The following is an 8307-nucleotide window of genomic DNA, read 5'->3' as shown; positions in this document are numbered from 1 at the left end:
AAGGAGCATGTTTAAACGTCATACACACCCGCTGACCTGGGAATAACCCCCTACTGTTTCTCTCTTCTGCCCACTGGTCCAAGGGAGGAAGAGTGGGGGGAGACAGAAAGGAGGAGCCCGGGGGATGCTGGGACTTGTAGTCCTCAGGACTACCGCTGTCCTTTCCCATGCTGGGTGCAAAAACTGCCTTCCCCACATGGCCTTGCGCCTAGGCGCATGAGCTCTCCATAGCTTTAGCGCATCTATTATGCTGCCTTGCTGGGGATAAAAAGAAGAGCAACTGGAGGGACTATAAGGCAAACGTTGCTGGAGCTGCCGGGGCAAAGTAATCTATTTAATCTTACCCTTTATTCGTTCCATGCTTTGTTTTGCATTGCTAGCACCGGGCCATGTTTTCTGGAGGAGGGGGAGTTGGGGGGGGAGACGGTGAATGCAAAACCCACTTGGGAAAGGCTAATGCGCTCTTTTTTTTTTTTTTTTTTTTGGCAAGCCCTTTAACGCTCCCCTTGGTTCTGCAGCCTTTGTGCATTGCAACAATGTAACAAAGCCAGCTGGAGATCGGATACAGTGTGGCTGCTGATTTCTCTCTCTCTTTCTCTCTCTCTTTATATTCTTCTTCCCCTCCTCCTTCCTCTCACCCGGCGCCCAAAGCAGCCCCATAAGGAGCCCTGGGGGAGCTGAGACCCTCTCTGCCGATGCACCCTCCTCCCCCCCAAAAAAAGCATAGGCTGGAGTTTGTGCGGCCCTGGGAGGTTGCAGTCCATCTTCCTTACGGAAGGGATTTTTTCCTCTCTCTCTCTCTCTCTCTCCTTCTGCCCGCCATCTTTTGAAGGGGAAAATTAGGGGCGAGGAAAAAGGAGGGCTTCAGGCTTCATGTAAAATAATCATTAATAAAAGAGCACAGGTCCGTTCGCGGCTGAGGCCAAGCAAATGGGTTTACAGCTCTGCCAGTCCCCTGCAAGCAAATGGCTAGTCAGTTACAAGCCCCTAGTCAATTTCACAGGAGCACAAAGTATTCCCCCCCACCCCTCCTCCTTGCGCGTCCCCTTTGCTATGCTCCGAGTTGCAAGGAGCCGGAGAGAAGGAGTTGGGGCCGTGGAAGTGTTTTCAAGGCGTGGAGTTAGTCTCTGCTGTCTGGTTTTCGCGCACCGAGCTCGAGGGTGCCCGGGTTGTGGGTCTGGCCAAGAAAGGGCAGCAAACTGCGATGTGTGTTTCTGGGAGAAAAGCTTCTAATGTTGAGTGATCTGCTCACAGCCATTTCCCCGCCCTGGTTTACTACCGTGCAAGGTAGGAGAGGGTCTGAAGCAGGGTGTCTCGATAATCGTATAAAATGCATGTAAACATTTGGGGTTGAACCAAACTCCTGCAAATAAATTAAAACAAAGGAAGTGAAGCGAGCTGTAGCTCACCAAAGCTCATGCTCAAATAAATTGGTTCGTCTCTAAGGTGCCACAAGTCCTCCTGTTCTTTTTGCGGATACAGACGAACACGGCTGCTACTCTGAAACCTAACAAAGGGATAGAAACCTGGGCTACAAATAATATTTTGTGTGAAATCCAAATAAAATATCGATCCCTGTGCTACTAACCGTGCCTCAGATAGGGGAAGGAGAGGAGTTAAACATGTAAAACTCTAACGTCACTCTTTGTCATTTATACTCTTTGTTTACTCTTTGCCCCAACTTGGAAAAGGGAGTGAGACCACTGTTTCCAGTCTAGTCAGTTTCACTTTCCGGCTTTCACACTATGCTGCAATGTTTGGGTTACAAACATCACAGTGGGAGTGTTTTAGCCTAAAGGAGAAGTCCTACAGAATATAAATCCGGAGTAAACGTAACAAGGTTCTTCAGGAAATGTAACATCCCTGTAGAAAGTACCCTTGCTATTATAATCCTTTCCATGGGTTTTCTTTTAACCATCCTGTACCAATTCTGCCACATGGATGTGTTTTTTCCATTAACAGCTATAGGAATGAAAGCAAAAAAGCAAGACCAACCTTTTAGTTTAGAAAAGAAATAACACTCTCATACACGGTGTGAAAGCTCTCTCTCTTTCTCTCTCTTTTTTAAATACAAACCTTAAAATTTCTGTTTAAGCCGCTCTGCATTATTAAATAGTAGTTAGGGGAAAGCACAATTAGCAAAGCGCACCTGGTGTCCCCTGCTGGGGAAGAGCTGGTTTTGACAGGCTAGTTAGTATTTTTAATGCACACAGAGTTATGCGAGTCGTGCTAAGGGGCTGTCTCCAAATTAAACTGGAAATTAAGATCAAAGGCTGTAACACTGTCCTTAGCTCACCCTGAAATATGTCAAGGTGTTAGATAGGACTTGGGTCACCTACCATATGTGCTGTAATATTTGGTTTCGTTGGGGGGTGGGGGGTAAAAGTGCCGAATAACAAAAGGTCAGACCAATAATTGACAAGCAGTTACAGGTTTGTATTGCTTTTATACAAGTAATACTTTGAAAAAAGGTGAACACACTGCATGTGCTAAATGCTCTCCTAATCTGAAGACCATAGAATTAGGAGACCAGGACTGCTTCAAGCGACATCTAATATATTTTGTTAGTTTAGAATTTTAGGGAGTTTCAAATAATACACCCACAAGGCTTTGCTGAATAGCATGACTTCCAGCCTAGATGCCTTCTTTTTCTAAAAGGGTTTAGTTCACAATCTCTTGTGTGTGACTAGAATAAGCCCCAAGATCGTATTTCTCTTTTCCTTGCCTCAGACAATTTAAAATAGGCATTCACGTATTTGGTGCTTTCAGACCATGCTTAATAAATGAGGTGGGCTGGGATGTGTGTGTGTGTAACAATTGTACTCAATATCCAGTGTAAGCTTGATCACAATTCCATGTGCTATGCTGTATATACAGTATTCGATGCATAGATAGCAACTGTTCATACCAAAGACCCTTATCAGAAATGTTTGTTATACATGCAGGGTAAAATTTTCAAAGATGCTTAAATGATTTAGGAGTCTAAATCTTATTATCAAAAGTGACTTGGGCACTTAGGGGCTGAATCCCATTGACTTCCAATAAGATGTAGGCTACTAAGTCTTTTGTAATGGGACTTAGGTGACTTTCAAATTTTTACCTGCAGTCACTTTTTAAAACATCAGCTCAGACATTGTAAATTTATTTTTTCTTTTAATGTACTGAGAGTTTAGTTTATATTGTAGGCGACAGTGTTCTTTCACATTTTATTTTTAAGTGAAGCTGGTTTTGTAAGAGAGTGTCTGAAAATGAAACCCATTTGAAACCACAGTTATGCTTTCCTGCACCGCTAAAACTTAACGGATAGACTGACATAAACCAAAATTTATGCAAATATGTGTTTGTCCTGGGCTGGAGACTTTGTATTACGCAGTGGCATCCCAGAATTATGTTTCCAACATAAGTCTCATCCCATAAAACTAGGGGACAATAACAGAGTTTCTTATAAACTTAAACCATGATCCCAGATCCTGTGATCTAGTCTGTCTGAGCAGAGCCCCTTGGCCTGCTCAGACCCATTGATGCCAATGTGATTTGCATGTGTTGAGTGCTTAGGATTGCACTGGCATGTGCAGCTTTAATACATGCATGTGTGAAATGATAGAGCTGAACATCTGTGATGTTCAGACCTTTTAAAAATGCACCTGTGGAGTAAGGGCTGGGCCGGGCTGGGCCCAATGACCATTGCAGAATGTGGCCAGGTCTACCCAACAAAGTTTTGCTGGCATAACTTGTGTCAGTTAAGAGTAGGGTGACTAGATATGAAGTGTGCAAAATGGGGACAGGGAGTCGTGGGTAATAGGCGCCTATCTTAGACAAAGCTCCAAATATTGGGACTGTCCCTATAAAATCAGGACATCTGGTCACCCTAGTTAAGAGTGTACAAAAAATCATAACCGTAACTGGCATAGCTAGGTCAGTAACCCCCCCGCCCACACACACACACACGGTGTATATTCAGTTTGTGCTGGCAAAAGATCTAAGCTGCGTCTCCATTAGGGAGGATAGCTAGACCAGCAAAGCCTTTGTAGTATAGTCTAGGCCTTAGAATCTCACTCTTCTCACTTGAGAATCTGTAAGCCTGATAGTTCTCACTGGCAGCACAAACGCCCCAATAGTCTAACCAGTGGTACTGGAACCTTTTTAATAGTGGGGGTGCTGAAAACCAGCCTCCTTACCTCTGTTCACGTCCCCCCCTCTTTCCCCCCTGCAGCTGGGGCCGGGAGCAGTGCTGTGTCTCCGGGAGGGGCGTCCCCGGATAGGGGTACAGGGGCAAAGACTGGGGGTGGGCACAGGGCCAGGAGCGGAGCCCCGATGCGGGGCCCACAGTCAGGAGCCCTCGTGCGGGGCCAGTAGCAGAGCCCCGGCCGTGGGGCTAGCAGCAGGGGGCTGGGTGTGGGGCACGGGGCCAGTGGCCAGGGAGCAGGGCCAGTGCCCCAAGAGCAGAGCCCCGGGCGCGGGACCGAAAGTGGGGCCCCAGGCACAGGGCCAACAGCTAGGGAGCGGGGCTGGCAGCTGGAACCCAGGCCACTGGCCCTGCGCAAAACCTGGGGGTGATGCAGCACCCCTAGTTCCCATGCCTGTGAGTCTAACCCCTCTTCTCAGCAACAGCTGAGTGATATAAAGAGGGCTCACATTTCAAAGACTTAGGCCTGGTCTACACTTAAAAATTAGATCGACCTAGCCTTGTTGCCTTAGGGCTGTGAAAAATTTTGAGCCATGAGTCCCGTAGTTAGGTCGACCTAACGTCCAGCGTAGACCCAGCTAGGTCCGTGGAATAGTCTTCCATCAACCTAGCTACCGCCTCTTGGAGAGGTGGGTTAACTACTTCAACAGAAAATCCCCTTCGGTCAATATAGGAAGCGTCTACACTGTGGTGGTAGATACTGCTGTTCTGTATCTGTGCCACTGTGGTATAAACATACCCATGTTACTTTCACAAAATATATCACTCTCCACCTACCTTGGTAAACGACCAATTACTAAACATCCAGACTAATCTACACTTGTTTAAATAAATGAACAAAGAACATTTTGCAGCTCAGCATCCTTGATTGTTCTTTAATACCACTTATTCTCCTCTTTGCTTATTTGCAAAATTCGTTAATCCACAGTGGTCTCCCAGTCATTAGCATGAGCCCTATGTTTTGTTTTGTTTTTAAAGTACTGCATTCTTCTGCAGTAATAACCCAGGACACGATTGTAAACAGCAGAGTTCTGGGAATTAGCAAGGTGCACCTTACCCCTTGTCTGGCACTGTGTGTGCGGATGACACTAAGCTTGGGGGAGAGGTAGATACACTGAAGCGATGGTGGGCAACCTGCGGCCCGTCAGGGTAATCTCGTTTACATTTGCACGGCTACCCGCAGCTCCCAGTGGCCGTGGTTTGCCGTTCCTGGCCAATGGGAGCTGTGGGAAGCCAGGCCCGTGCTACATCCCGCAGCTCCCATTGGCCAGAAATGGCGAACCGCAGCCAGTGGGAACTGCAGGCGGCTGTGCAAATGTAAACAAACACTGGCGGATTACCCTGATGGGCCGCAGGTTGCCCATCACTGTGCTGGAGGGTAGGAATAGGGTCCAGAGTGACTAAACAAATTGGAGCATTGGGCTAAAAGAAATCTGATGAGGTTCAACAAGGACAAGTGCAGAGTCCTGCAATTAGGACGGAAGAATCCAATGCACCGCTACAGACTAGGGACCGACTGGCTAAGTGACAGTTCTGCAGAAAAGGACCTGGAGATGACAGTGGATGAGAAGCTGGAGGGGTCAGCAGTGTGCCCTTGTTGTCAAGAAGGCTAACGGCATTTTAGGCTGCATTAGTAGGAGTGTTGCCAGCAGATTGGGGGAAGTGATTATTCTCCTTTATTCGGCACTGCTGTGGCCACATCTGGAGTATTGTGTCCAGTTTTGGGCCCCCCACTACAGAAAGGATGTGGGCAAATTGGAAGGAGGGCAACAAAAATGATTGGGGGCTGGGGCACATGACTTATGAGGAGAGACTGAGGGAACTGGGCTTATTTAGTCTGCAAAAGAGAAGAGTGAGGGGGGATTTTATAGCAGCCTTCAACTATCTGAGGATGGATCTAGGCTGTTCTCAGTGGTGACAGGATGACAGGACAAGGAGCAATGGTCTCAAGTTGCAGTGGGGGCGGTCTAGGTTGAATATTAGGAAACACTATTTCATTAGGAGGAGGATGAAGCACTGGAATGGATTACCTAGGGAAGTGGTGAAATCTTCTTCCTTAGAGGTTTTTAAGGCCCAGCTTGACAAAGCCCTGGCTGGGATGATTTAGTTGGGGTTGGCCCTGCTTTGACCAAGGGGTTGGATGAGATGGCCTCCTAAGGTCTCTTCCAACCCTAATCTTCTATGATTCTGTGATACGTGTCCCTCCAAAATGTCACATCTCAGGCTGTTATTTTCTGTTGCATCTTACTGTGGTTTCAGCTTTCTTTATGTAAATCATTATGTAAATCATCATTGATGAAGGAGGAACACTGGCCAGGCTCACTCCTTGTATGATTTTATACATTGCCTGCCACTAGTCCCTATTTTAGAAGGCAAGGATTTAAAAACAAAAATGCTCCTGGATACTGCTGTGGAAGTTTGTAATAACAAACTGTTCGATAAAGCTGGCCAATGCTGCTCTTTATCATAGCTTTTTAGTAGAGTCTCATAATTGATCAGGTGCAAACTAAAGAAACACTTGTATCTCGTTTGGGTGCCCTTGTTTACCTTGCCAGGACTGGTTCTCTTCTTAGCTGCTTGTTTTGCTCAGTCAGACAACCAGGCTCTGTAGCCCTTCATTGAGTATCAGCCACATGGGTAGCCTCCGTAAAAATACTTATTTGTTTGTCCTTTCCCACCTTCCAGTCCCATCATTCTTGTTGCAACTCAGCTGTCTCCTCCCCCTCATCAATACGATGGGCCTAGAAAGTACTATTTGGTATGAAATTTCAAGGAGATGGGTCAGAACGAAAGTATCTGGTCCAAAGACTGCTGAACTTCGAGGAAGTTTAGGTCCAACCTGCATGGCTTGGGCCCATTTCTGGTTGCCATAGCATCTTGAGAATGTTCCACCAGGTATGTTTCCTGAGCACCCCTGTTCTGTTCTGGGTGCCCTAATAAAGGGCCAGATAGTGCTCCCAACACGAGTGGGGATGCCACCAACTCCCATGAATACGGTGCAAGTCAGTGGGTATACCTGTTTACCAGTGTGAGTAAGAGGTCCACTTGTCCTCTTACTAGTGGAGAACTTCTGACTCCCAGTGTAGGGCCTGCTCGGCCCCTCCCGACCCCGTTCTCACTCAGGAGTAGGGACTGTTTTTCCCCCTTTGCTCCCTACATGCTAGGCTATTGTACAAGCAAGGCTCACACAACCTGTGTGTATTCCTATAGCTGGCTGACATTCCTCCGCATAGCAGTCATCTGCAAGGGAGGAACTTCCTTTTCTAAGAAGCCTTTCTGATCTGAGGGTTTTTTTGCTGAAAACCCACCTTTTTAAAAGAAATCACCTGTTTCTGCTAATGCATTCTTGCCAGTGGTGTGGACAGAGCGCAACTTTGCTAAAACGGTTTTAACAAATGAGAAATAGGGCTTCAAGACATCTCTACACAGCACTGTCTACATGCACAATGTGCACTGATTTAACTAAGAGCCTGTCGACGGGAGAATCTTGCACTGGTATCATTTGAATCCTATAGTTAATTAAACCAGTGCAAAACTAACTAGAGTTAGTTAAACCAGTGCAAAAGCCTGGGTGGAAGCTCTCCTTTCAGTATAAAGCCAGTTTTTGCACCAGTGTTACTATTTTGGTTAGGGGGTATGTGATTTTTTTCACTTACACTGGCACAACCCCTAGTGTAGATGCTGTGCCCTATACTGGTATGGTTTAGCTTATTCTCATACAGGAAGGGGAATAAATGGGAATAAGCACTTTTATATGAGTATATCTGAGTCTCCACTATGGGGATTGTACTTTTTAAATCATACTTGTATACCTAAAACAGTACCACTTTTGTGTGTAGGTAAGGCCTAAAAATGGTTGCTTATGGTTTCATTAAACTTATTCCTACCTGACTTAAGCTAAACCAAAACCAGCCCTCTTAAACCGAAATAAGTGTGTCCACACACAACCTTTTGCGCCTGTTCAATTACACTGGTTTAAATTCACACCTTTAAATTATAACGGTGCCATTTTCTTGTGTAGACAAGACCTTTACATTGGTTTAGAAGCGGATTTAGTTAAATTGATGCAACCCACTTCCACGGATGCTCTTAAACTGATTTAAGAGTGCCTCATATTTATT

The 8307-nt window shown here is 46.1% G+C and overlaps 1 protein-coding gene across 3 annotated transcripts in view; it reads left to right on the top strand.

Moving 5' to 3' along the window:
• The first annotated feature begins 200 nt into the window (after positions 1 to 200).
• The window catches only part of BRD3 (bromodomain containing 3), a 47266-nt gene continuing 39159 nt past the window's right edge, over positions 201 to 8307 (top strand). For all 3 annotated transcript variants that reach the window (XM_084650150.1, XM_084650149.1, XM_084650148.1), the window contains exon 1: positions 201 to 325. The gene's annotated coding sequence lies outside the window, so the exon portion shown is untranslated. The remainder of the gene's footprint in view (positions 326 to 8307) is intronic.

This window comes from Lepidochelys olivacea (assembly GCF_965140295.1).
Source record: "Lepidochelys olivacea isolate rLepOli2 genome assembly, chromosome: 16".
Lineage (NCBI taxonomy): Eukaryota > Metazoa > Chordata > Testudines > Cheloniidae > Lepidochelys > Lepidochelys olivacea.
Note: the sequence above shows the minus strand (reverse complement) of the source record. Positions and strands in the feature narration are given on the sequence as shown.